The sequence below is a fragment of the Kogia breviceps genome, chromosome 10, assembly GCF_026419965.1.
Source record: "Kogia breviceps isolate mKogBre1 chromosome 10, mKogBre1 haplotype 1, whole genome shotgun sequence".
Taxonomy (NCBI): Eukaryota; Metazoa; Chordata; class Mammalia; order Artiodactyla; family Physeteridae; genus Kogia; species Kogia breviceps.
Genome location: NC_081319.1, coordinates 87,882,448 through 87,910,093, shown reverse-complemented (window position 1 = coordinate 87,910,093; position 27,646 = coordinate 87,882,448). Strand labels below are relative to the sequence as shown.

The 27,646-nt window shown below is 44.5% G+C and overlaps 1 protein-coding gene across 8 annotated transcripts in view; it reads right to left on the bottom strand.

The window, feature by feature from the left end:
• The window catches only part of RIPOR2 (RHO family interacting cell polarization regulator 2), a 215,122-nt gene that overhangs the window by 84,652 nt on the left and 102,824 nt on the right, over positions 1–27,646 (bottom strand). Inside the window, exon 1 of one of the 8 annotated variants that reach the window (XM_059077580.2) lies at positions 3,986–4,250. The exons of 4 other annotated variants lie outside the window; for them this stretch is intronic. The gene's annotated coding sequence lies outside the window, so the exon portion shown is untranslated. Of the gene's footprint in view, positions 1–3,721; positions 3,950–3,985; positions 4,251–27,646 lie in introns of those variants that run through there. 3 more of the 8 variants (XM_059077577.2, XM_067006658.1, XM_067006655.1) reach the window with 3 other exon arrangements.

Here is a 27,646-nt window from a genome sequence, read left to right as displayed (position 1 = left end):
CAATATCTTACACTTTTATATTGAATGAAAAATCTATCTCTGGCCAGATCCCAGTACTCCCTTAAATTACAAAACACTGAGGACTTCGACTTCCAATGCACCTCAGAAATAAAAATACTTGTTAATCACTTTGTTATATTTTTGAATGCTAAATGGTGTGGAAACCATTCCCTTTGTCTAAGACTCTCCCCTCCTTGGTCTGGCAGAGAGCTCGTTTTGATCTTACGAAATACAACATAGAAATATTGCACCCCATTTGCTTTCACTGTTGAAAAGACATCTAATTTTCTTTTTTAATTAGTGTGATAGACATGTGAAAACATTCGTCTCCTCTATGCAGGGCTCATCGGTGTCATGTAAACCATGCACAAAAGACAGTAAGTCGGAGTGGCTTCTTTTCTTGATGGTGTCCAGGGAGGGCACCCCAGCATTGGGCCATGTGTAAAATGATCTTTTCTACATAGCCGGCCACATTCTGAGAAAAACATCTATTATTATTTGGGAATACTTCCAACCAAGATGGGATGAGTGTACAGTGACCAAAAAGCAAAAAACAAAACCAAAATAAAACGAAAAACCCAACAACAACAAACCTTGGCCATTCAGCCAGAGAGGAACTTGGTGGCCTCAGAGGGGAGACAGGAGAGGGAGGAGGACGAGTGGGTGTTTCGATATTCATTCATTCAAGATCTGTGCATTGAGTGCTTTTGTTTAGTTGAATCGGCTGGAAGGCCTCCACGTGCACAGTGGGGAGGTTTTCATTTTCAGGGGGAAAATGTTGTGCGGAGAAACTGTCTAGAAGGATATGATTTTGAAAGCGGAGAGGAATGAAGCCAAAGGAGGGTTCCCTCCAGATGAAAAGGCACATAGTCATAATCGTTCTCCTTTGTTGAACAGATCTTTCAAATAATCGCTGTGGGGGTGTTTACATGACAACTGCTTTACGGGAGCCATCCCATGTCTAGGTTTGCCTTTGGGGAACCAATTATGTGCTGCTAGCCTATCTGTACCTCCTCTCCCCACCCCCAGCCCCAATTCCCTTGTTTCATTGTCTGTTTTCAGCTGGTATTCTTTTCTGGTTGAATGGCCACAAACACAAGCTGTCTTTCTCCTCCAGCTCGTGGAGTTCAGCTTGGCAGATGAAAATAACCTTGGTAGAGGAGCTGTTCAGAAGCACGAGGCCCTGCTCATGGCCACCAGGGCAGAGAAGGCCCAAGTGGAAAGTCAAATTTGCCATTGTCCAGAGGAGCACCCACTGCATAAACAAAACGGACTTTCACTTTACCACCACCTCCTCCCAAGAAAAGGAAGCAACCGGTTTCAGACTTCTGACTTCTTTGCAGAATAGAGACAAGACAGCTTTTTATTTTTTTTTCCCCAACCCACTGAATGAAATGAACAGTAAAAATAAAACACTGGTTTGCAAACGCCTCAACCACAGGGACTGTTGTTCACCCGATTCTACCATTTAATGTGAAACGTGCAGGCTGTGCTGCTCACCCTCCAGAACTGCCTTTGTCTGTGTTCTAGTCTCTTGACACCAAGGGGTGAGCCAATAATCTGTGAATTAACCCAAAATATAGCAGAGAAGTGACTTGGTTATATTCAGAAGTGAGCATGTGGTTGGTATCACAGCTGGGCTGTGGGGTTTAACTACACTAGGGATGTATCTATTTAGCAACCTCAGACTTAGGGCAGGACACCTGGCCATCATCAGCAGGGCTCCAAGTCAATGGACTTCAGTACTAAAGAGTGGAATTTGATATGAGTTTAGCTACCAACACCTGTAGATATAAATATCTCCTTCCCAGGCCCCTTGGTTTCTCCAGGTCACCCTTGAAAAGGGATGGGTCCCTTTTCTGCTGGAAATAATTTGACTTTGCAGTCAACAAAAAGAAAGAGCCATTGCTGGCGCTTGTGTTAGGGTACTCAGAATTCTGTGCAAGTTCCTAGTGCAGGCTTTTATTAGCTTTTCCTCGCTCTAGCTTGGTATTTCTTTATATTTATACATAAGATAAAATATATAAAGCAAAAATCGCACACTGGATAGGCAGAGGAAGAGAGAAGCAGCACCCATTGGGGGCCTTTCAGAAAAGCAACATACGCAGTACGTTTTTACTCAACAGATTCTCCAGTATTCAGGTTTTCAGATGCTTGGATGCAGCAGATTTTTGGACAAATGTATCACCTTCCTGGGGAAGAGACAGGATTAGGCAGTATCTCTACTGAAGGGGGAGCTGGACACAAGAGGCTGAGCCTGAGGGCTGGGCTACCAGGGGCAGTGAAAAGCAGGGAGGCCCTTTCCTCTAGTGGCTGTTACCCTGAGTAGCCACACCCCTGCAATTTGTTCCTACAGAAGGTTAGCCACTGGCTGCTTCCTAATTAACCACTGGAGAGTAGCCTGATGATGCTCCTTCTTGAAGAGTTCACAGCTGACATCCCTTGCTTGGAACAGCAGCTAAAACAGTCTGATGGAGACACAATGGAGGTGGGGGGTGGGGGCGTGGTGATTAGAGGGAAAACTCAGAGGCTGGTCCGAAAAGGCTGGAGGAGGAAGAGGAAGAGGGGAAATAGGCGAATAGGAATATCTGGGGAGGGGGTGGGTAGGAGGAGAGGAACATTCTCAGAGCCAGATAACCCTGATAGAAAACAAAAACGAAGAAGTGATCACGTGTCAGAAAACAAAGGGGCAAATGCTCACAGAAGACGCCCAGTCCCATACAGAGCGCCAAGTACAATCTCTTTGGGAATGGGGGCGACGATTAGTCCCATTCCTAGAACTTCAACCAACTGCATGTCTGTGAGCGTGGAAGAAGTGGGGAGCAGGGAGGAAAGACGGACCCAGCATGTTTTCCAAGACAATCATGGTTGTTTCCCCCGGACCAAAAGCTTAAACCTTTCCTCTCCGTCACTCGAGCAACACGTTGGTATCTTCAGGATAAGAACCTTCCACGCTGCCAACATCCCCTCTGCACCACCCCGCCCCTCCCCCAACAAAATCCGCCCGGTTATCTTGCTTTGCCACTTGCTCCCTTGCTCCTGCGGGAGCTGTCCCTTCGCACGAGGGAACTGGCACAGCGCTTCTGCCACCTTAACATCTGGATGGCTTCCGCTTGTCTAATTTCCAGCAGCACCTACTCCCTTCTAACATGAGGTTCTCTATCCGCTCCCCACTACCCTGGGGGAGGAGGATAGGAGGTTACAGTTTCGCAGTAACAGAGCTGCAGATGCTTCCCTTCTCTAGACCATCTCCCGAGCCACAGAAACTTGCAGGGGTGCTCCGGTCCTCAGGTGCATCATCACCCACCCCACTCCCACTCCCCAACCCCGTTTTTCCAGACGCTAGTTGGCATCAATGCAACAAATTTCTCCTTCTTGCCCCTCCTCCCAATTCTCATCCCCCCTACGGCCCCCCGTCACCCTACATTGCCAGTTTGTAATTCAGACACGCGGGGATAAGGCTGGTTCGTTGCCAAGTTGAATCCGGGAAGCCTGGGGGCAAGTTGGGACCCCAGAGACTGCGATCTCAGCCCTGAGCTGGACTCCCCGTGGGCGCTGAGAGTGCCGGAAGTCGTTCGGTGGCAGCCGGCAGCTCAGGACCCGCATCCCGGGGCGCTCTCACCCCCCTCCCCCCGCCCACCACAGGGCACCTAACGTCCGGCCACGCGTGTCCTAGCCCCAGAAATGCTCCAGCCGCCGGGCACTGCCGGGGGCTCCTTACCATCTTCTGGGCCGGTCCCTCCACTCGCCTGGGCATCCCTCGGTTCTGACTGCAAAAGTGCTTGTGCCCTGCACCGCTCGGCAACTTCGCGTCTCTACCCCGTGGGCATCAGAGACCCGAACCCTCCCAGGCGGAGGAAGCCGAGGACGCCCCAGTCCCAACAGCTCCTTAACAGACAACACTCATGCAAGCCGAGGACACCCTCGCCACACAGACCTCACTCGGGTTGTCAGCAAAAAAGAACAAATAAAAAGGTGCTCATACCTAAAGACGAAGGCTCCTTGTCATGACAGGAGGACACTTGAGGTCTCCGGCTTAGAATAACAGCCTCCGTGCCAATGCAATGCCCCGGGGCCGCCCGCACCTCCGGCTTTGCAGCTACCCTGAGCGCGCTCACTCGGGTGAAGGGACAAAGCGTCGCGGGAAGCAGTCGTGTACCCGAGTCCAGGCCCCGGCGCCGGCGGCCCTCCCACGTCGGCTCCCGGCAGCTGCGGCGCGGGCTGAAGTTGCGGGGTCGACAGCGCGTGGAGCGAGCGCCGCGGCCGCGCGGGGGGCGGGGAGCGCGGAGCGCGTGGGGGCGGGGCTCGGCCGAGGGGCCTGCGGCGTCACCCGGGCGGGGAGGGGGCGGGGGAGCTAGATGCTTGACAGTTACTTCAGCGCAACTCCGAAGGGTGAGCTTTGCTGTCTGCGTCCAGCGGATCGCCGCCACGCCGAGCTCCTTGGCACTAGCTGGTGTCACCGCTTTGGAGTTATCCTTGGAATTCGCGCAGGAGACCGAGTGCATCGGCGGGAGAGGGCAGGGGAGAACAGCCGAGGCCATGAAAGGCCCTTTCGGCTAACCTTTTGGTACTTCAACGAGAGGCTGTGTATTGAAACAATGCGTTGGGGCGACTCTGGTGGTGGTGTGTGGGGTGTGTGTGTGTGTGTGTGTGTGTGTGTGTGTGTGTGGCGGGTGAAGCAGAGTTGTGGTTTTTTTTCTTTTAATTTTGTTTTGGTGGATTTGAACTATATATAAAGGTTCCCTGTAGGAAAGTGTGGATATGACAGACAAAGACATTCCATAGAAAGAGTCTTTGGAGTGGAAATTGTCCAAGACAGGGCGTCTACAAAGACCCAGAGACAAGGTCTCTGCCTCCGTCCTTTTTTTTTTTTTTTTCTTTTTGTGGTACGCGGGCCTCTCACTGTCGTGGCCTCTCCCGTTGCGGAGCACAGGCTCCGGACGCGCAGGCTCAGCGGCCATGGCTCACGGGCCCAGTCGCTCCGCAGCATATGGGATCTTCCCGGACCGGGGCACGAACCCGTGTCCCCTGCATCGGCAGGCGGACTCTCAACCACTGCGCCACCAGGGAAGCCCTGCCTCCGCCCTTAAATAGGGAATCCCTTATACCTCAGTTTCCTTATCTGTAAAGCCACCATTCTGAATAAATTGTGTACGTAGAATATGTTAAATAGAATGGTACTGCAAGGTGCATCCGCCCTCCCCAGCTTGAAATTCAGTCACTTTGTAAGGGAGTAAGAGTCGATGAGCATAGATATGAACCAAAAGGGAACATTTGAGGACACTGTGTCCTTATCCAGTTGTGATAAGGAGACTGCATCCTCAGGCCTGGACTCTAAGCCACCCAAATCATAGCCTAATCAATGACGTCATAACCGACCAACGATACAACCGTAGGAGCAGAGTGCGCTGGATGCCTAGAAAGGGCGCCCCAAAGCAAGCTCTGGTCACTGTGTCTCTGCCTTCGACCATGAAAGGCAGCCTGAGCAGTGAGTGCCTTGACAGGCTGAATGCTTCATGACAGCTGGATTTTTCCAGACACCCACCTCCCTCTGTCCTCTTCCAACTTACTAAATAGTTCCTGACAGCACTCAGTCTTCCCACATACACTTTCCTTCAGAAGAGAAAATGTGTTGAGCACATGATACGAACATTCCAGTCTTCCTGGCAACTAATTCCTCGTATGTGTTCAATATTGGTACTCTGGTCAATATATGTGTCCCTAGTGAGTTTGGTTGACTAGACATAATTCTTTTGATGCGGAACACTACAGTTCATTGGCTATCTTCTTTCGTTTTTTAAAAAAATCTTTATTGGAGTATAATTGCTTTACATTGTTGCGTTACTTTCTGCTGTACTCAAAGTGAATCAGCTATACATATACATATGTCCCCATATCTCTTCCCTCTTGCGTCTCCCTCCCTCCCACCCTCCCTAACCCACCCCTCTAGGTGGACACAAAGCACAGAGCTGATCTCCCTGTGCTACACAGTAGCTTCCCACTAGCCATCCATTTTACATTTGGTAATATATATATATGTCCATGCCACTCTCTCACTTCGTCCCAGCTTCCCCCCCACCCCGTGTCCTCAAGTCCGTTTTCTACGTCTACGTCTTTATTCCTGCTCTGCCACTAGGTTCATCAGTACCGTTTCGTTTTGTCTTGTTTTGTTTTTCCATTGGCTACTTCTTATACCCTAGATTCTGAAGCAGATACTTTAGAAGCACTGTATCATTTATTCCTGACTAGAAGTCTGCAGTAGGTATTATTGCTCCCATTTCATGGATGGGAAAACCAAGATTCAAGGGAGTTAATGTGAGTTGTCCAGGGTGACACAATTGAATCAACTTTAGATACATGTGCAAAAGCTGGGTTTTGGCACCTGCAAACATGGGTGGCAGTGGCCCCACTATCCTGTCCGTCATAGATCCTTGTTCTTCTCTTCATTCTGGACCTGGGTTCATCTCTGTTGTATCCCTGTTGATACTTGACAGCTGAGCCCAGGTTTTGTGGGTATTTTCCTTACTCTATCTCCCTTCTCACTTCCTTTTACCTATCTGATGACTCCCCCAGTCCTTTTCAGCATCAATAAATCTGAGAGTCACAAAGGTCCAAACAGTTGCACAACTCCCATAGCACCCCTTGGCCTCTTGGTAGCTATTAAAATGGCCATAAATAAAACTGCTATTGAAACATTCATTCATACAATAAGTACTTGTGGAGAACTGAGAAAGGGATGGGGGGATAAAAGAAAGAACGCTCCCCCCACCCCCACACCTCAAAAGGTTTACAACCTAAATGGCCATAATGAGATTAAGAATGGGAGCTGAATGACATTGTTTAAGACAATGGTGCAATAGACCACAAGGCCAAGTAGGATTAAGTCAAATGATACACTCACCCCCCCCACCGCCCCCCCACCCCGCAACCCCGCTAAGTAAGCAAAAACAGCGGGAGAGAGAGGATGGAACCGGGATACTTTTCTTAAAAGATAGATTATACAGAGGACTAAATGGGGTTCTAGGAATGATCTGCACATAAACAGTTTAGAGGGGTATTCAAGGCCCCACAGTGGGGCCTCATCTACTCATTCAGTTCATGGCTTTAAGTCATGTTCATGTGCTAAAGACTCCCAGATTTACAATCCAACTCAGAACTCTCCTCTAAGGTCAGATATCTGAGTACCTACCTAAAATTCCTGTTAATTTCTTGCTGGCCAATTCTTGATTCTCCTCCCCCAAAACCAAACCTGGTCCTCCCCTGTACTTAACCACCTTAGTTTAAAAAAATAAATAAATAGCACCAATATCCAACCAGTTGCTAGAGGGCCAGAAATCTAGAAGTCGTTACTGATGCCTCTTTTTCCTTTACCTCCCACACGCAATTCATCAACAAAACCTGTTGCTTTTGTCTCCAGGACACTTCTCATTCTTGGTTACTCTCTCCAGCTGTACTACCATCATCCTTCTCTGAGATCCTTCATCTCTAGACTGTATCGCTTACCTCCTTGCCTCCAGTTTGCCCTTCCCTAGAATCCATTCTACACTGTGGCGGGCCAACTTTAAGATGGTGCTCAATGATTCCCACCCCCTAGTAGTCACAGCCTTGTGTAACCCCTTCCCCATGAGCGTGAGTCTAGTGACTTACTTCTAACCAATAGAATATGGCAAATGGGCTGAGATGTCACTTTCATGATTAGATTATAAAAGGTTTTGACTTCTATCTTGCTAGCTGAAGCTGTCCCTTGTTGGCTTCGATAACGCAAGCTGCCATGTTGGAGAAGCTCGTGTGACAAGGAACTGAGGTCCTCTGTTCAGTAGCCCACAGAAACTGAATCTCGCCATCATCATGTTAGCTTGAAAGTGGATCTGTCCTTAGTCCAACCTTCAGATGAGACCCCAGCCCTGGATGACACATTGATTGCAGCCTGAAGCTAAGCTGTGCCTGGACTCCTGACCCACAGAAACTGTGAAATGATAAGCATGTGTTGTTTTAAACAGCTGAATTTGTGACAATTTGTTATGTAGCAATAGATAACTAATACAGAAAGAGTAATCTTTAAAAATAAAAATTATGTTGTGGTCACTCTCCTGCTTAAAACCCTGCCTTCATTCCCCATTTATTATAGAATAATACCCAAATTCCACACCAATGCTTACAAGACCCTGGTGAGCTAATCCCTTCTAGTCCTTCCAGCCTCACTCATGCCGCTGGCTTCCCTCTTACTAAGCTCAGGTTACTGACTCAGGTCACAAAGGCCTTCTTTCAGTTCCTTAAACATGGCAAGTCACTTCTAAGAGAGTTCTTCCCTGACCACCCACATCTTTAAGTACATCCTTCCCCTCAGTTATTCTTTTTGAATGCCCTGTACCTTTTATAACACCAATTGTAAATTGTAATGGTTTTCTTTACCTTTTTAGTTGTTCTTTGTCTCTTTTTCACTGGACTGTGAGATCGTAAGGGTAGAGACTGTTTCTGTCTTATATACCATATCTTCACAGAGAACAAGAGCTCAATAACTACTTACTGAATGAAAAATGAATAACTCTGCCATTCTGGAGCACACCTGTACCCTTACCTCGATCTTTTTATTACCTTGTCAACACCCCCTCCCCCAGCCTATCTCCATCCATGTAGCCTTCACGCATTTCCTAATAACCACATCTATTCATCAAGATCCAGTTTCAGTACTCGAGTTTGCATCTGTTTTTCCCAGATCTCTCACCCCATTCCCTGCCCTCTCACTTCAGAACTTTCATAACATCTTAGCTCTTAACATCTCCTGAGATGCTGGGCACCTGCCACCTTGTATTACAGCTATTTGTGTAGAGTCAGATGGTTCCAAACATTTCTCCATTTACCTCATTCTAGAGATAGAGGCCTGGAAAGAAGCACAGATATGCAGGAAAAGTCTTGGGAGAAATAAGAGCTACTGCAGATTAGCATCAGAGCTAATAGGCTACCTAGGAAAAATCTGGGGGCGGGGGTGGGAGCAGGGTCTAACACCTCCCCTGGAGAGAAGCAGACTTTCCATTTCCCCACTGTATTAGTCTGCTAGGGGTGCCATAACAAAATACCACAGACTGGGGGGCTTAAACAACAGAAATGTATTTTCTCACAGATCTGGAAGCTGGAAGTCCAAGATCAAGTTTCTGGCTGATTTGATTTCTGGTGAAGGTTCTCTAATTCATCTACCTCAAAAACTTCACTGATCAAAGCATTCAGAGATTCCCTGGTAAAGCCCTTAAGCCTCATCCGGGGAAACAGTGAAGGTCAGAGCTTGTTAGGCACTGGGGTGGGGATGTTATAGAAAACTCTGCTAGTGTGAGAGTTTGTCACTCTTTAACACCAATGGAAAGAAAGATTCCCTCCAAAGGAGTAACAGCTTAACACAAGTTCCCCTCCCCCTGTCCCACCCATGTATCGATTTTAATTTTAAAATCCCTAGGTACAAATGATAGCTATTATTTCACCAAGCTATTATTTCAACTCAGGTGCCAGGCACTCTGCTAAGGGAAGGCGCCACAGAGGTAAGTAAGAAAGGCATGGAACCCATCTCGGGGAGCCTGGTGGTGAGGACAGCGGTAAATAACTGAGGTGGGTGTTATGAAAGAGGAAGTACTATGGGTGCTATGGGAACTGTGATTATTTTTGGTGCCATAAAACAGGGTGTTTGAACTTCAGCAGCACTGAAAATGGTCTCTTCTAAAAACTGAATTTTATCCTGTTTTTCTCTCATGGGCATTTTTAAAGCCAGTTTTTGTTTAGAAAACAGAATTGGCAATGCCAGGCTGATTGTTCTTTGCACCACCAATCAATCCTAGTAAATGCATAATTCATTAGAAGAAAGCAGAAGACCATCCAAAGTGCAGCCAATTTAGTTTCCTCATTTAGAGCATCAGATATTTACTGCAGAATTCAGAACATGTCTGAAGACCCACTGCCACTGTGCAATGAAGTAGATGTTCTGATCAGAAGGTCCCAGAGATTTGGTTATATCTAGGGACCTCTATCCATTTATATTGCTCTATATTCCTTCTGCCTATGATACTTCTTACTTCTACCTTTTTGCTCGGGCTATTTCCACTGCCTGGAAATTTTCCGCTGAGAATTGCCCATCACTTTTTCTTTTACCTCTGACATTTGTCTCTGAAAACCCTGTCTAGCCTATAAAGCCCTGTTCAAACACTACCTCCTTCCCAACGTCTTCTTGGCCCTCTAAACCCTACCTGCATCCTCCTGCAAGTCCCTGGTGTGTCCCCTGAATAAGACCCTATCACACACCTTCCGTCATAAATATTTGGTACACATCTCCTCATCAGTTTGTAAATTCCTTGATGTCAGGAAATCTGTTTGGTACCACTTACAGGATTGTAACCTCTATATTAATCAGCGTAGAGGATTGTCAGTGAATATTGACTGCGTTAGGAATGAGAGCATACAGTGGCCCTGCTGCTTTCTGTCACCTTTTCTCTTGGAAAAAGTGTATAACAAGCCTGTATTTATTGACATCAGAGCTGTACCTACAGAAGTATGTTTCCACCTGACAAGTGATAGCTGGGTCTTGCTTGCTGCTTTCTGAACTGGTGAGAGCAAAACCCCATTTTCCTGTCCCCATGTCTGGTACTGATGATAAGGTCCTCAAGGCAGTAAACATCTCAAGCTGTTGTTTTCTTACCCTTGTCACACGCATCTGCTTGCACAATGGGAAACTAGTTGGGCCAACACCCTTACCATTTTAGTATGTCCCAGGAGTGGATGTCCCAGGGGGGCTGAAATCAGGCCTATGCATTAAGGCAAATGATCCCAATCCTAAACCCTGCCTTCACCCCCACTTCTAGCTTCTGCACCAAGTGACCTGGAAGTTGCATGGCTGGAAGATAGTCAGCAAAATGTTCAAGGCTGACAGGAAATAAAACATGTCTTACATGTAGCAAACAATCCCTTCTGTCCAGCAACCTGAGATTGGATTTCTCACACATTATTATTATATTACATGTAGAGGTCATTTTCTGCAATAATACAATCTATAAATATCACTTCCCAATTTTTTGGTCTCAAGACCCGTTACACGATAACATAATCTAGACTAGCCATTTTATATAAAATATATATATATATATACATATGTTTATGTGTATTTGTACTTGGAGGGCATTATGCTAAGTGAAATACATCAGACAGAGAAAGACAAATACTGCATGATATCACTTATGTGTGGAATCTAAAAAAAACACAACAAACTAGTGAATATAACAAAAAGAAGCAGACTCACAAATATAGAAAACAAACTAGTGGTTACCAGTGGGGAGGGTAAGGGGAGGGACATTATAGGGAAAGGGGGTTAAAAGGTACAAACTATTAGGTATAAAATAAGCTACAAGGATATAATATGGGGAATATAGCAACTATTTTTAATAACTATAAATGGAATATAACCTTAAAATTGTGAACCATTATATTGTACACCTGTAACATATAATATTGTATATCGACTGTACTTCAATTAAAAAAACACCCACATTTATACATATAACATAATCTAGATTAAACCCTCTTATATTTTTAAAAATTGTTGAGGACCTTGGGGACCCCCTGAAAGAGTCTTGGGAAACTTGATGGCTTCTCAGACTATATTTTGAGAACCTCTGCTCTAGACTGACAAACATTTTGGTAGAATATTAACTTTATAAATTCCTATAGCTCTGAACCCAGTAAGGCCGAAGGTAAAGAGTATAAAATCTAATTTAACAAATATTATTGCACAAAGATATTAAAAGAAGTACAGAATAATGCAGAATGAATGTAGAAGTGACTGGAAGCTATCACTATGCACGTGTAAACACAGTGCTAGGTACTTGACATGTAGACTCTTCTTAAGGTTCTAAAATGGACTTTTCCCTCATAATGACTCCCTTACCTTTTCTCTCATTAGTAGGGGAAACATAAAAGAAGAGATTTGTCTGTAAGGTTCTCCAAGGTGATTTATTTATATTGTGTCCCCGGGCCCCCTGCAGTCCGTGGCTTGCAGGTTGTCCCACGTGGCCCCTTCCTGTCCATTCTCCACCTTTCTCTCTCCTGCTTCCCGCCCTGGCGGTCCCCAGGTAGGGACCACATCAACGACTACCCTGTGATGTCCAGTAGGGTTTGGCCAGTGGGGAGCCCCAACAGGAGAGCGGAAAAAGGTAACGGAGTGAGGTGAGGATATTAATTACCTGGCTCCTCCCTCTGAGGTCACATTGGGCCGGCTGCGCCCCTTCATAAAAGACAACTGCTCTACCCCCCACCCCCTCAAGGCAGCCCTCTCTACACATCTCTTTCTCCTTGCAGATTCCAGCAACCTCTTCCTCTCCCATCCTTTGGAGCCAGGTGGTGTTGGCCTCTCTCTGCCCTCTGGTTCCCCCACAATCCACCCACACCTCTGTAAGTCATCTCTTTGTAAATAAACCTTCTTGGAATTATTCTAATGGGAGCTATCAGTTTCCTGACATTGCCCTGACTGATACACATTAACAATAGGGTACTGATTATTGAAAAAAAAAAAATTAAATCTGTTTTTATCCAGTCATTCATATTTTTAAAATATTTCTAAAGTAACGCCTTTAATTATTTTCATTTCTCTTTCAATTTTAGGCAAGATCTGTTGTTAATCTCATTCAATTCCTTTCCTCCTTACTGCCTCCCAACGATGCACAAATCTTTTCAAAGTTTGGTCCCTCCCTAACTCACGAAATTGAGATCATTAACTTTAGGAGGAATTACGGGCCCAGAAGCCATTTTACTTAAAACTTTGTCACTGGTTGTTAATCTTCACCATCTTCATGGACATTATTCTGGAGTCCAATTCACATTGGAAACAGGTCTCTGAGGTTAAATGGCTGTCACTACCATTCAAGCAAAGTTAGAGAGAGCTGGAGGGAGTATCAAGGTACCTTAGAACACAAGGGAAAGATTCTGAAGCCAAGACAGAGGTTCCTCCTGGCTGTTTGCTCTTCTCTACAGCTGCTTTCATATTCCTGCTCCTGGGCCTTGAGCTCAGCTGCATGTTTCAAAGGCCAGGGCCGCCTCTGTGAGGCCTGGAAACCATTAGCTATCCCTGCTAGCTTCAGCGTCCGGTGCCTCCCCTTACTAACATACATTTTATGCACAATCGGGATACTGGATACAAAGCTCCATCCCCGTGGGCCCCGCACAGTTTCACTTTGCAGAGGTGAAAGTGGAAATCTGACTCCTGCAGCCAGGCTTGCTCAACCCACAAAGCCTTCTTTGGTAGCAGGGACGAGACCTGGCCCCACTTCCCCTCTTTCATTCTCTGCTCACACACACAATCCACGTCCCTGGCAGCTTCGGATAGGAGCCGTGACAACAGGACAGGGCGCTGTTACCCTCCATAATTAGCCAGGCAGGCAAGGCTGCTGTGATATCACAGCATTGACAGAGCTCTCACACCTATTAAATTATTCACGCCTCCCAAGTGTAATCAGCTGTCACATTTGAAATAGGTCATTCGCCCTAAGGCTGCTGGGAGGTGAAAATTTCACAGGGATGGCAACAGATCCAAGTGCTTTGGTTTCAGCCAATCTCCAAGGTAAGGGGCTGCTCCAAGCAATCCCCTATTAAATATCTTTCATTGAATCGCAGTTATGTTTTCATGAGCAGTAGCAGGAAGCATCTGGAACAGCTGTCTGCTGGCAGGCACGAGAGTTGTGGGCTGGAAGGCTACATATCAGCCTCTTCCTTCAATGACCCGTCCTCAACGAGCCTCAAGGGGCTGCTTGAGGAAGATAAATCTGAACACCTGCTCTCGTTTGTTCTCTGCGCCCAAGACGGCAGCCGGGTCAGAATGAGGATGTAAGAACTGGGCAAGGGCAGGTTTTAGAAGAATGAACGCACACAGGGGCACACTTCTCTCTGAGAAGTGCCTCTCAGCCCCGGGTGCCGCAGTCAAAGAGGAATTCAAGTTCAACAGCTGTGGGGCGTGTGCCCCTGCATTTCAGATCCTAATTCACAGACATTTGGGCCTCTTCGGCACTCAGGATATACTTGCCCTCTTGTTGGCATAGATATACTATTCAACTCAAGTGCCTGGTGGAATACAAATATTTGACTGGCTATTGTAAGGTCTGGAGAATTACTGGCGTGTTAATATGTTCCTTTAATGGTTTTCGAGGATACGAAAGACTATCTTACAGGAGGAAGAACAATTTTCCCCTAGGATTAGAGTTAAGTAAGGTGACTGAAGACATAGTTCATGGGATTTGAGTTAAAATACAAGCAAATGTGCTGATTGCTAGCTCTTGACTGTTAAATGGATACGTGACTGAGGGAGGCTGATACATCTCCTCGGGGAAGGGAAAAAAGGCAGGGAGTTTAGCAATGGGATTGACCCCTTGCCTGCCTTCTATTAGGAGAATAAGAATAAAAACCTCTAAAGAGGTCTCTTTCAGCTGAGATGCTATGGATGTACAGCCTTGGAGCAAAAGGGCAAGAGATGCAAGCATTTTTTTTTTTTTTTTTTTTTTTTTTTTTTATGGTACGCGGGCCTCTCACTGTTGTGGCCTCCCCCGTCGCGGAGCACAGGCTCTGGAGGCGCAGGCTCAGCGGCCATGGCTCACGGGCCTAAGTCGCTCCGCGGCATGTGGGATCTTCCCGGACCGGGGCACGAACCCGCGTCCCCTGCATCGGCAGGCGGATTCTCAACCACTGCGCCACCAGGGAAGCCCAGCATTTTTGTTTTAATAGAACTTTATTGGAATATAATTGCTTCACAATACCGTGTTAGTTTCTGTTGCACAACAAAGTGAATCAGCCATGTGCATACATATATCCCCATATCCCCTCCCTATCCCACCCCTTAGGTCCTCACAAAGCACCGAGCTGATCTCCCTGTGCTATGCTGCTGCTTCCCACCAGCCAACTGTTTTACATTTGGTAGTATATATATACTGATGTTACTATCACTTCGCCCCAGCTTTGACCTCCCACCCCATGTCATCAAGTCCATTCTCTGTGTCTACTTCTTTATTCCTGCCTGAGATGCAAGCATTTCAACGTGGTGAGCATAGCACCAAAAGCAGAGAGGCCACGTGAAGATGGAAAGTTCATGGAAGCATTTCCACAATTATTCTATATATCAGAACAGTGCTCCCAAGGGTGTTAAGCACTCTCCTTCATATATTCATCTTCAAGAAGGCTGCCCAGGGCTTCCCTGGTGGCTCAGTGGTTAAGAATCCGCCAGCCAATGCAGGGACCACGGTTTGAGCCCTGGTTTGGGAAGATCCCACATGCCGCGGAGCAACTAAGCCCGTGCGCCACAACTACAAAGCCTGTGCTCTAGAGCCTGTGAGCCACAACTGCTGAAGCCGTGCTCCACCACAACGAGAAGCCTGCGCACCGCAACAAAGAGTAGCCCCCGCTCGCCACAGCCAGAGAAAGCCCGTGCGCAGCAACGAAGACCCAACACAGCCAAAAATAAATATAAATAAAATAAATAAATTTTTTAAAAAAAGAAGCCTGCCCAGATGATCCACCCCTTCCCCTGATCTTTCCTTTAATTTCCTTTAAGTGATTATGCACAGTTTGTATTGCATTCTCCAACTCCTGGTTTTATGGAACAGCCCACATAGGTTATATAGCCCAATCCCCATAAGCTAGAGATAAATCTATGAATAATTCTCATTTATGCATGTGCTGCTTTATCTTCAACATCGCAACAGATATTTCCTAGTGCCCACTATTCTGGGTACTTGGAGTGGGACTTCATGAAGTCATCCACTATTTGTATCTAAACTATCCCTAAGTGGACTCCTGCTTTCCCATCGTGGCCATACTACCTCACTGCAAGCCTGCTTCTCCAGCAGCCTCCCTCATCTCAGTAAAGAGCAGCAGCATCCTTCCAGATGCTTGGGCCAGAGTCTTGGAGACATCCTTGGTAACATTTCCCTCCTTACCTCCAGAATTCAATCGGTACCAGGCCTGCTAAGTTCCCCACCAATTCTCTCCTGGATGGCTGCCATCCTCTTCTAACTGGCTTCGCTGCTTTTGCCCTTTATGCCCCCATTTAAATTTTCCAGACAGTAGTCAGAATGATCCTTTTGAAAGGCAAATCCGATTGTGACTCTGCTCAGCATTCACCAATGGCTCCCCATCTCCCATAGAGCAAACCCCAAACGCTTACAATGGCCTGTAAGGCCTGTAAGGGCTGGATCCCCTCCCTCCTAACAGAAACCTCTAGGATTGCAGCTTCTACTGCTCTTGGCCGGGCTCGCATTGTGCTGCAGCCACACTGGCCTCCCGATTGTCCCTGGAACATTCTCCTCCTGATATCCAAGTCGGCCCTGCGGTCCCTTCAAGCCTCTGGAGCCGAATAGAGCTGAATCCAGCACATGGTAGACTATCAACAGATAGTCTTGAATGAATGAAAAAAATACATCTTCTATCCCTATATAGTTCATAAGCTCCTGAGGGGCTGCATCTGCTAACTATGCTACTCCTTTCTAGAGAAGCCTCGGTAAGTGCTAATCCCAAAATATTTATGCAGAGATTCTAAAACTGATTCCCAGCTAGGCAGACCTTGGTAGAAAAAATTCCCAGACCTCATTCTTACAGATCCTGCTATGGAGAAAACAGTCTTTCTAAGACTGTCAGATATGCCCAGCCCTGGGCAGAATCAGCTCCCTGGGACCATTTCTATCTCACCTGGGTATTCAGTTCCCTGTTGTTAAGTTTACATGGCTCAAGAAAAAGCAACTTTTTTTGCAGACTTTCAGGAACTGCCTGGTTCTTTCCTGTTTTGTTTTGTTTTGTTTTGTTTTGTTTTTTGGTGTACCCATTCCTAACTCTTTTTTTTTTAAATGTGGAAATATGTATGTTATATATGTATGTAGGTATAATACATGTAAGATTTACCACCTTAATCATTTTTAAGTCTACAGTTTAGTAGCATTAAGTACATTCACACTGTTATGCAACCAGTCTCCAGGACACTTTTCATCTTGTAACACTGAAAACTGAAGCTAGACCCATTAAACAACAACTCCCCATTTCCCCCTCTGCCTACCGCCTGGCGGTCACCCTGACATTTTCTGTCTCTATGAATTTCACTCTCTACACACCTCAGACACATGAAATCATACAGTGATGTGTCTGGCTTATTTCACCTGGCTTAATATCCCCAGGGTTCATCCATGTTATACCATGTGTCCGAATTTCCTTCCTTTTTAGGGCTGAATAATATTCCATTGCGTGTATAGACCATATTTTGTTGACCCATTCTTCTGCTGATGGACACTTGTGTTGTCTCTACCTTTCGACTATTGTGAATACTGCTGCTGTGAACATATGTACAAATATCTCTTCAAGACCTTGCTTTCAGTTCTTCTGTATATATGCCCAGAAGTGGGATTGCTAGATCATATGTTAAAGAATTAATTTTAACTTTTAAGTGTTTGAGGAACTGCACCTGTTTTCCATAGCGGCTGCACCATTTTATAGTCTCACCGACAGTGTACAATGGCTCCTGAACTCTTTTTATAGTAAGATATTTTTCCCCTCCAGCAAGTTAGAACTGCTCAGAGATGCCTAATAGTGCTAAACATTCCAGCTCCTTCCAATGCTTAGCAACCAGGAGCCGGGTGGCCCCCACTGAACGAGCGAGGGCGTGTGTGGTGGTGCTTTTCGCTCTTTCCTTCGTGACTGTTTTGAAACGGCTTCCTTGTCCTTGAATTAACATGCAGGCTGAGCGGACATCCATGGGTCTGCCCTACAGACAGAGGGCAGTGGGCAAGAGCCAGCACCGTTTTGGGGATGATCAAAGCTCTGCTAATGCCTTGTAATCTCCTATAGCGTAAAGGGGATATATTTCCAACTTGTGGTGTCTTTGAAAGATGCCCCCAAGGTTGGCACTGTCACTTTTTGATGAATTGGGAGACTTGGAGTGGTGTGTGTGTGTGTGGAAAAGCCGAGAAGACGGCCTTGAGTCATGATCGTACATCAGTCATCTCTTGCAAGGAGGTCCAAGGGTTTCAGATCTCGGGGACGAAGAACCCAAAGAGTCAAATGAGGAGGAGATTGCCTTGAAGTCACGCAGAGGAGTAAGTGGGAAGGACCCTGGACACCTCCTGTGTGTCACCTCGTTTACCGGTGGGCTGGGAGAACCAGGCCTTAGTCCTCCTGTGTGCCTTCTCTGCCCTCCCCCACCCAGCGCGTTCTGTCTTTGGTTTCGTCTTGGACTATTCATTTTTCATCATCCTACCAGTTGGTGTTACAGAGCAATGTAATATGGGGACATGTGTTCTCTTAAAAATAATATTTAAATAAAAACAAGAGGGGGGGCTTCCCTGGTGGCGCAGTGGTTGAGAATCCGCCTGCCGATGCAGGAGACACGGGTTCGTGCCCTGGTCTGGGAAGATCCCACATGCCGCGGAGCAACTAAGCCCGTGAGCCATGGCCGCTAGGCCTGCGTGTCCGGAGCCTGTGCTCCGCAACGGGAGAGGCCACAACAGTGAGAGGCCCACATACCGCAAAAAAAAAAAAAAAAAACAAGAGGGGATAAATCTTCTCTTAAATGGGGATTTTAAAATGATAGGACCCTCTCACCAGACATGAAAAGGGGAAGAGCTAGTGGGAGAGATGGTTAAGAAACTCTCAATGACCTTAAGAGGCAAGATGATGGAACGTGATGACCTAAACCAGGGCTCAGCAGGCTTCTTCTGTAAAGAGTCAGATAGTAAATATTTTAGGCTTGGGGCCAAGAGGCAAAAAATGAGGAAACTGTATACTTACATATAACAAGAGAGAAAACAAACTTTCACATTTTTTATGGACAAAATTCAAAATGTAATAATAATTGAGCTTTTTCTGTTTTTAAATAACACCAGTCTACTAAGGAGAAGAATGGAATTCTTTTCCTTTGGGATAACATCTTGCTTAATTGAAGTTCAAGGTCAATGTTCCCTATCATCAAATCGATTGCAAATGTCCGTCTTTTTGTAAAAACCATTTACGGCAGGAGGTACAGAAACAGGCAGTGGGCTGGGTCTGGCCTTCAGCTTTGCCATCTCCTGCCTAGGCCAAGAGGTGGGTAATGAGCTACTGACTCACTAAGTGCAGTTTTCAATATTGCCTGGTAGCTTATAAAGGCACAAACATCTGTCTTTTGGGTGTATCATTAATGTTAGGAAGACACGCAGGGCTGTTTTCTGTCCTCTGCACTCTAGTCCGTGGTGTAAATGACAAGATGTGTTGTCAGGGTGCTTCTGACCCAGCAGCAGCTGTCCTTCCAGGAGTGGCGAGGGACCTGGGTTGACCCTCCCCAGTCTCCCCTCCTACAGCTGGGACCATTTCCAGCCTGACCAGTTATGTGCCCTAGTCCTAACTTTTATTGAGTGGTGCTCCATAAAGATTTGGTGATTTGTTCACAGCGGGTAGATCCCATTAACTTGCTGTCTGTCCCATGAAGTATTATTATTAAACAACCGAATTAATGTTTGTCCTCCTGTAAACACGTGTGCACATTAATATATTTACACACAAATATACATAAACAGATTACCATGATTCCTCCAGGAGGTTTTACCACTGAAAATATTTTAAAAAGCAATGGAAGTGAAAACAAAGCAAAACACCAGTAGAGGAAGCGTTGTAGAGGCTTTGTTTAAAATCTTAATTACTGTCCTAAAATGCCATTAACATATGTATAATTCAAGTTTCAATAAGTGTTATCTTTAAATTAGAAATGGTTTAACAAATATAGAGAGCCCAGCCTTTATCAAATTACTTTTTAAAAAGTACTCTGTAGGGCTTCCCTGGTGGCACAGTGGTTGAGAATCCGCCTGCCGATGCAGGGGACACGGGTTCGTGCCCCGGTCCGGGAAGATCCCACATGCCGCGGAGCGGCTGGGCCCGTGAGCCATGGCCGCTGAGCCTGTGCGTCCGGAGCCAGTGCTCCGCAACGGGAGAGGCCACAACAGTGAGAGGCCCGCGTACCACAAAAAAACCAAAAAAAAAGTACTCTGTAAAGCAGCATGCAGAGGCAGTAACTGTGGTGTGTTTACCCCAAGTAAATATTTACCCAGGAGAAAGGGCCTGTGTATTGTTAAAGATACTGTTAAAGATATGATTCCTCACCTCCAGCATTCCTCACCAAGGCAAAGGGGACTCTCTCCACAAGAAAACTGCCATAGCTTATATCACTCTTTAATACTCAACAGATTTTCAGAGGGGGACCAGATTGATTGAAGCAAAAAAAAAAAGTAAGAAATCACAAATTTATTTTGTGCCAAGTGAAGGGGTTATTCTGAGTCCTGCCTTTGTCAAATGGTGGAGGTCGGATAGCAGCCAGGCTTGTCAATTCATGAGCCAGACGCACCTCTATATTCCCAGGAAAGCATTTGAAGTAAGCAGTCTCAATAGCTGTGCTCTCATCAGCTTGTGTCTTTGTTAATCACAGGCCAAGAGTAGAAGAGGAGAATTGTATAGACTTGGGAGACTGGGACAGCTGAGAAAATCACAATTAAAAAATCACTGACATTTATGTAGGAAGTCCTTACTGGTTTTCCATTATCGCATACATTATCTCCTTTAACTTCAAGCAATTTGGGGGGAAGGTGACCACCACCACGGCCACCATCTTTATCACATCACCATCATCATAATTATCATCATCTCCAAGTGGAAGAAGGAAAGCGAAGATTCTGAAGGGTTAGGTAACTTGCCTAAAGTCAAGCTACTAGTAACTTGAATTAGGTCTTTTGAGTCCCTATATTTTGCTCTTTCAGCTATGCTATCTTCCCTCAGTTTGGAAGTCTGAATGGTAAAAAAAAAAAAAAAAAAAAAAAAAAAAAAAAAAAATCAAAGATTTACACACATGGGTGGCTCTAGAATTTTTGGATGCCAAGTACTTAGTACAGAAATATGGCCAGAAAAGGGGTCTGTCCTCCACTGGAAACTGTTTGCGGCGTAAGCATACGATGTTTTACTCAGATTATAGAGTTCAAATCATTCAAAATAGCAATGTTTTCTGAAAAAGCTTTTTATCATGCTTTATATTGGGACTCTAAATTCTAATTGATTTTTTAGTCTTTAAAGATGCTAATGGAGATAAATAGTGGGCTGAGGCATGCCCCACCTCAAAGACATCCTTGGTAACCCTGAACATATAAACCAGAAGTTGGTTTTTCGTAATATTTTTTCGTAATATTTCAGTCAAATAATTTATCTGAAGGTGGTTAAAAGCGCCTTCTACAAATCCTATCTTCATATTTGATTCTTTTACACACTTTTCTTCAAATGCCATTCTATCAGTTCGTTGTGCTGTTATAAATAGGAAGGAAAATCCCACCATAGAACATGTTTTCATATTTACTCCCTCTCAGAGTTTCCTGAATGCCAGTTCATAGAGAGAAAAAAAAAATATCTTCAACTGCTCAACCAGTTGACTCAATTTATGATCTGAAAGTCAAGTTATTTTCTCCCTGCTTCTCGGCTCATCACTTCTTACACTGCATGGGCAGTTTAGAATGACGTCGAAAGGGAGAAGAGACCAGCCGGTGTCCCCCTGTTGCTGTTTGAGTTGTACAGTATAAACATTTAAACTTTTAACTCCCAGTGATCCAAAGACTAAGAAGGAAAGATTTGCAGTGAAAAGATGGCACCATAACCTCGTCACTTTCCAGAAGGCAGCAACTTGTTTTTAGTTCTCTTTATTTTATTTAGAAATAATTATTTCCTAGGGTTAAACCTCCTAATACAGCAGAGATGACATACCCTCGAGATCTTTGCTCTGTTTACTAGGTTATCTATTAGTGACAATCTTTACAAAACTTGACACAGTGTTTTCTCTCTCCCTCAGTTGGGAAAATACACACCTCACCCTGCCAAAACTTCACATTTTCCTCACTTTTATATTTTAACATCTAGAATGTTTTACTTGTATCAATCATTGATCTTCAAGTCTGCCTGAAGCCTCTGTTAAGCAAGTTGAGGCATGAAAAAGCATAAGATATGGAAAGTCCACACGTGAAAGAATGACGATAATATACATTATCATTGACTTGCCTTCTGGAGTGAAGCTGGCCATTATACCTGTCTTTTGATTGTTATCCCTGTGTATATGTCAAAATCTTTCTCTTAAAAATATCTAAAAGTGATCAAGTAAATTGTCATTTTTCTTGAAGGGAAATTCTTGATGAGTGATGAGATACACTCTGTCTACACAGCACAAAGTGAAGTGGTTTTTCAGCTCAAACGACCTCGTTTGTCTATCAACAAGGATCGAACACTTCAGAGTCTTGACAAATCTCTTCACTCTGCAGTGTACACATGGTATGGAATCATCACCCTCCCAGTCAGCCAGGCATATCCACATTTCAGGCGCCCCAGAAACCAGCCCCCAATCCAGCCTGGAACTTACTGTCAAGGAACTACATGAATGTTCAATATCCGACCAGCCCCTGCATTGTGGTTTCATTTTCTTCTGTCTATTTTTACTTGACAGGACCAGTCACTATTTTTTTTTCTTCCTCTCTGTCCTTCTTCTGGTACTTGAAACAGTCATTTCAACTTGACTCAACTAATACCTTTTCCTTCTTTAAAATCTCTCCTGAAACCAACTGAATTGCAAACATTTTCATTAAACATCACAGCTGTTTGGTAAACAATCAATAGACAAAATTTAGCCATCCAAAAATAAATGAGAAGTGGAATAAGCTTATACTTGCTAAGCACAGTAAAACATGTGAGGTATAGGTAACGGGATACATCACATTTCTTTAATAAATAGGTTGACTTCAGTAAGTGAAGTAACTCCCATCAAAGAGCAAGGGCAATACTCCCAATTTATTCCACTGCTTTTGTCATAACAACTACACATTTTTTTTTTTTAACTATTGTTCCCCCCACACAACCAATGGGTATGCATGTACTTGTAGTTTTCAACTCAAGTCCTGTGGAAGATATACTCAAGGCTATCTCCTAAAAACACTTTACTGGCTGCTTATAGAGATTAAATAAGTATTTTATTTTATTTTTTTGTGTGTGATATGCGGGCCTCTCACTGTTGTGGCCTCTCCTGTTGCGAAGCACAGGCTCCGGACGCGCAGGCTCAGCGGCCATGGCTCACAGGCCCACCCGCTCCGCGGCATGTGGGATCTTCCCGGACCGGGGCACGAACCCGTGTGCTCTGCATCGGCAGGCAGATTCTCAACCACTGCGCCACCAGGGAAGCCCTAAATAAGTATTTTAAATGCTTTCTTTGCGGTCTTCCCTGGTGGCGCAGTGGTTGAGAGTCCACCTGCCGCGGCAAGGGACGTGGGTTCGTACCCCGGTGTGGGAAGATCCCACATGCTGCAGAGCGGCTAGGCCCGTGAGCCATGGCCGCTGAGCCTGTGTGTCCAGAGCCTGCGTTCCACAACGGGAGAGGCCACAACAGTGAGAGGCCCGCGTACCACAAAAAAAAAAAAAAAAAAAAAAAAAATTTTTTCTTTGTGATACTGGACCCCTTTTTGGCTTTGGCCTGATCTAAATAAGTCACCCTGAGGTCACTGGGGGCCATCAATCAGGGGGGTGGACTGGTGGCTAAGACAGCCTGCATAGCTTTAGTGCAATGTGCTATTTTAGTCTGTGCCCCTGAAATGACACCATCTCTTTGGCACCAGCCAAATCAAGCTTCCTAGACATCTATGGGAAGAGAATGTTTTGCAGTAATCCAAGGCATAGGTCACACAGGCATGAAATATTGTGGGGAGGTCTGTGTCTGCTCCAGACCCTGTGACAAATAAAGTAGGGAAACGACTTCCAACCAAAATGTTTATCCAGGATTCCAGGAATGGAAATTGACCCAAGCAATCTCAGCAAATTGCAAAAGCAAAGAGTGGCCAACTTTTTTCAACCCAGGAAACTAAGGCAGCCTCTTCCTGTTCCTTCTCCAATCCCATTACTTGGGTCCACTTGAGAACCCCAGATATGGATGTTCTTGAGAAAGGGCTAACATAGCTAAATAACAATTATTATACCTACATGCTATAAAATGTGGCATAATCAAACAAAAAGGTCCAACTCTCTCTAGCCAAGGCACATACACTTTTATGTTCTCTTTCTCAACACTTTTTCCATAGAGGGTATGGATTTAACCAGTCTGAACTTTCAGGATTTAGTGGTTTTGTACATAATCTTAATTTAATCTCTTCTTCCTTCTTTCTTTTAATTTTGGGGAGGGCAAATGTAATTCAGTAAATATCAAAACGTGCCAGATTACAACAGGTTGTATAATTGTTTACCCATTTTAAAAAATCTACCTTGTCTTCATAAGCAGTTTACACAGAAAGACAAAGTGGGCATCTATTCTATATTTACAATTCTCTTTTTGTTCAAACTTTTGCAATTTTCTTGCTCTCTCTGAGCTGAAGATCCCATTGAAAGGGAAAAAATGCTAACTTACTTGGCTTGGAGAAAGGAGAGAGGTTTGGTTTGAAAGTGTGTGGCATTTTTTTTAAAGCATCTGTCAGTCTCTTTAAGAGCGACAGGCAGCTAATGGTCGAGTGGACTTCCCTTTGAGTTTCTCTCTATCTGGGAGAGTTCTTCTCCTTCGGGAAGTTTGAAACAACTTTCCTAGATACTGTAATCCAGGACAGAAGTATTCTTATGCTATGCGGCTTTGTACCAGAACATTCGAAGTTTTGGCAAAGCTTTGCAGTTTCCTGTGGTCTTTCTAGAAGCAAGATTTTAAAAGGCATGTAAGTGTCCAGGGACTATATAAGCCTGAGAAATACTTTGCACACATGACCGTGAACTTGTGGAGTTTTATTATTCTAATCATTGCACTTGACCACAGATTACCGAGCACTGCTGAAAACAAAGGCAGTGAGGGCTTGTGGTTCTAAGGAAAGAAGGACTGAGACTTTAACTTGTGCCAAGGAGTAATTCTGACTGCTAACCTACTGGCTGACCACCACCTGGGGAACTGTTTCCTCCCACACACGAATCCTGTTCTGTTCTTGAAAGCTGGCCAAGGGTCTCCACTGTGCGTGACACTTTTTTTCTATTATTATTATCGCCATCATAATTGTTAGAGTTATCATTACTATTATTATCCATCCAGCTATTTCTACTAACATGCACCAGACTGGCTGTCAAGAACGCACAGTGACAAAACAGATGAAAGCCCTTTAAGTTGATAAGTTTGAAACAACAATGGGAAAGGAGCCCTCTAATTCCAATTACTGGTTTTTCAATAGCTTGGTAATCAAACCAATCATTCCCCCAAGAAGGAATAAAGTCTACTGGATAGTAACCATTTTCTAAATGGAATGGTGATATAAAAATAAATAAATACATAGTGATATTTGGAAAGCCAACCTGAGGTGGGGGTGGGGGAGGGAAGGAGAGAAAGAGGAATAAAATATTGGGGTTTCTGGTGGGTAGGTGGGTGACTGCTTTTCTCTCTCTCCCTCTCCCCCTCTCCCTCTCACTAATCATATGCAACGCTCCTCTAGAACAAGAGCAAAGTTACACACCAATGCTTCTTAATTTCTTGCACCTTAACATTTTCTTTAACCACAGAAAACAATAGCTGAAGCAAACAGGATCTCAGAAAGGCAGTTAAAAAAACATATTGTCAGCATGACTCAGTTGTTTCTTCCCAGATCTTTATGTGGTCCATAAATCTAAATGGATTATATATACTTTTAACCAAATGGACCTAAATGCTAAATTTGTTTTTCTTTAAGGGGAAAGGGTCCTTTAAAAATGTGTCCATTGCAAGGAAATATGGTTGCCTTGGTAACAAGCTCCTAGGCATCTTCCTTCCTTTATGTTAGAGGAAACTCACTGGACGGAAAGCTTTCTGCTTTCTTAGGCATGTTAAAGTGAGCTAAAAGCATGGAGGAAACCTAGAGCAAGCTTGAACTCTTCTAGGTAGATGTATGCCACTGTGCAGAAAAGATGAAGTAATAGAATGCTGGAGCTTTTCAAATGAGATCTGAGAGAATGTGTAATCAACACTCTTGTTTTTAGGTAAAAAATATGGCTCAGCAAGATTAAGTGACTTGCCCAAGATCCTACATCTACATAACAGCAGGTGCAGGGGTACAATCCAGGCTCCTGACAACTTGTCCAGTGCTGTTTCCACACAGGCATACATCTAAAAAGTGGTTTATAAACTGATTTTCTGTAATAAGTCCTATTCTGAATATACTAGGTTAACCAGACATGTGAAAAAACTCTGTGCAGAATTCCTTTTATACATTGCTTTCTAACCTATTCTAAGAACCCATTTTTACGAATACATAGTCAGAATTAGTATTTATTGAGTGCTTACTGTGTTTGAGGCACTATTCTAAGCACCTTCCCTGTAACAATATTTAATCCACATACCATCCTAGGAAGTTAGTACTCCATTTATAAGTGAGTCAACTGAAACACAGAGAGATTAAGTAACCAGCTCAAAGTCATAGAGTGAATTAAGTGGCAAAGCCCAGGCAGTGCAAGTCTGGAGAGGAAGCTCTTGACTATTACCCTGCAGGGAGCTTACTTAAAATGAAGGAACTACCCAGACAAGCTTTCACATAAATAGGCAAACATGATCCATGACTCTGAAAGCTGAATACAAATACGCTGGATATTGGACTTGCAAGGATTCTCTCTCTAATCTTTAGAGATTAAGTTAAATGAGATAATCAGTCTGGAAAGTACGAAGCATATCACCTGTGAAGTACAACGCAAATGTTATGAATCTATTATGAAGATACTCTGTACAACCCAATAGGTATTATTGTCCCATCTCACCACTGAAGAAACAGAGGTTTAGTTTAGCAATTACCTTGCTTAAATCATATAGGTAATAAAAAGCAAAATGAGAATTTGAATCGGAATCTTGTCTGACTCCCAACTTGACTCTTCACCGTGCTGTTGAGGTTGAAATAATCACATTGATAATCATGAATGCTCAAGAGAGAGATCTTACTCATCAAGCAGGTCTTAATTCTTTCCCTGAGTGGGGCCGCTCACCTATCCGTCTATAGGTGGCACTCTTTAGCACTGTAGCCATTGGTAGAAGAGAAAAATCCCTTTGGGGGAAAGAAATGTGGCCTGACATTTTGGAGGTTGGGTAGTTGATTACTAAATTGTCCCATTTAGGCTTATCTTCCTAGTTGTAAACATGTTCTAATTCCTGAAGGGAATAACTAAGTATGTATACACAGAGAAAACATCTTTAAGTAGAAGTGAAAGCTGAGGAATGGAGCCTAAGATCAAACTTTGAGTCAGAGTGGCTCTACCTGTCATCCAAGTAGAGCAACAGCTTGAGAACATGCCAAACAGCAAGGAAGCTGGGGGAGATATTCTTGAAGCTGGTTGAAATTGTGATAAAAACCCAAATTATGGTTTTAAATACTTCTGAGGCTACAACAAAGTAATGTGAAGACAGACATCAGTAATGGTTACCTCCTAGATGACTAGATTACAAGGGATTCTTATTATGCTATACTCTTTCATTTTTCTTCAATGAACTTGTACTACCTGGATAACTGCAAAAAATTTTACTAGAGCTTCTTTAAAAAATCACTTGATGAGAGTTTTTAAAAAACTACCAGATACGGTTCTTGCGGAAACCAACGAGTTTATGAGGTCCCGAGTCCAGATTACCATTTCT